Raw genomic sequence first — 1,898 nt, forward strand, 5'->3', positions numbered from 1 at the left:
ATGTTGGTGACCTACAGATGGGGTTTTGGTGTAGATGACCTTTTTGGTGATGTTGATGCTATTGCTTTGTTTGTTTTCCTTCTAACAGTCAGGTCCCTCAGCTGCAGGTCTGTTGGAGTTTGCTGGAGGTTCATCCCAGACCCTGTTTTCCTGGGTATCACCAGCGGAGGCTGCAGAACAGCAAATATTGCAAAACAGCAAATATTGCTGCCTGATCCTTCCTCTGGAGACTTCATCCCAGAGAGGCAGCCACCTATATGAGGTGTCTGTTGGCCCCTACTAGGAGGTGTCTCCCAGTTAGGCTACGTGGGGGGTCAGGGACCCACTTGAGGAGGCAGTCTGTCCGTTCTCAGAGCTTAAACGCTGTGATGGGAGAACCACTGCTGTCTTCAGAGCTGTCAGACAGGGACTTTTAAGTCTGCAGAAGTTGTCTGCTGCCTTTTGTTCAGCTATGCCCTGCCCACAGAGGTACAATCTAGAGGCAGTAGGCGTTATTCAGCTGCAGTGGGCTCCACCCAGTTGAAACTTCCCAGCTGCTTTGTTTACCTATTCAAGCCTTAGCAATGGCGGACACCCCTCCCCTAGTCAGGCTGCCACCTCACAGTTCGATCTCAGACTGCTGCACTAGCAGTGAGCAAGGCTCCGTGGGTGTGGGACCCACTGAGCCAGGCATGGGAGAGAATCTCCTTGTCTGCCGGTTGCTAAGACCTTGGGAAAAGCACAGTATTTGGGTGGGAGTGTCCCATTTTTCCAGGTAGTCTCTTACGGCTTCCCTTGGCTAGGAAAGGGAAATCCCTCACCCCTTGTGCTTCCAGGGAAAGGTGATGCCCCACCCTCCTTCAGCTCACCCTCCATGGGCTGCATCCACTGTCCAACCAGTCCCAGTGAGATGAACCAGGTACCTCAGTTGGAAATGGAGGAATCACCCATCTTCTGCGTTGATCACACTGGGAGCTGCAGACCGGAGCTGTTCCAGTTGTAAAACGTTTAACTGTTAAAGAAGAGTTCGGGTCTTTCTTAGTGGATGATTATATTAATAAATATCAAATTGCTCTAATATAAGACTGGAGTGCAGTGGCGCAATCTCGGCTCACTGCAACCTCTGCCTCCCGGGTTCAAGTGATTCTCCTTCCTCATCCTCGGGAGTAGCTGGGACTACAGGTGTGTGCCACCGTGCCAGGCTAAGTTTTTTGGTACTTTTAGTAGAGATGGGGTTTCACCATGTTGGCCGGGCTGGTCTCCAACTCGTGAACTCAAGTGATCTGCACACCTAGGCCTCCCAAACTGCCAGGATTACAGGCATGAGTCACCGCACCTGGCCCAACAGATATATTTAAAAGCCTGATGTAGGCTGGGACTACAGGTGTGTGCCACATTTTGAGAGGCTGTAAACACAACATTTTGAGAGGCCAAGGCAGGAGGATCCCTTGAGGCCAAGAGTTCAAGACAAGCTGAGGCAACATAGTGATACTGCTTCTATGAAAAATAGAAAAATTAGCCAGGCATGGTGTCATGTGCCTGTAGTCCTAGCTACTAGGAAGGCTGAGGTGGGAGGATTCCTTGAGCTCAGGAGTTTGAGGTTACAGTGAGTTATGATCACACCATTGCACTCCAGCCTGGGCAACAGAATGAGACTCTGTCTCTTGGGGGGAATAAAGCCTGTTGTAAGAGTTTAAAATGTCAGTATTTGAAGAAATAAGAAATCCTTATCTTTTGAACTATTTATATTCCAGGTGAATAATTTTAGATATCAACTTAAAAATGTGAGAGGAGGCTGGGAACAGTGGCTCACACCTGTAATCCCTGCACTTTGGTAGATGGAGGCAGGAAGATCACTTAAGCCCAAGAGTTGAAGACCAGCCTGAGCAACATGAAAGATCTTGTCTCTACCAAAACTT

This window comes from Mandrillus leucophaeus, unplaced genomic scaffold (assembly GCF_000951045.1).
Source record: "Mandrillus leucophaeus isolate KB7577 unplaced genomic scaffold, Mleu.le_1.0 Scaffold13, whole genome shotgun sequence".
In the NCBI taxonomy this organism is placed as follows: domain Eukaryota; kingdom Metazoa; phylum Chordata; class Mammalia; order Primates; family Cercopithecidae; genus Mandrillus; species Mandrillus leucophaeus.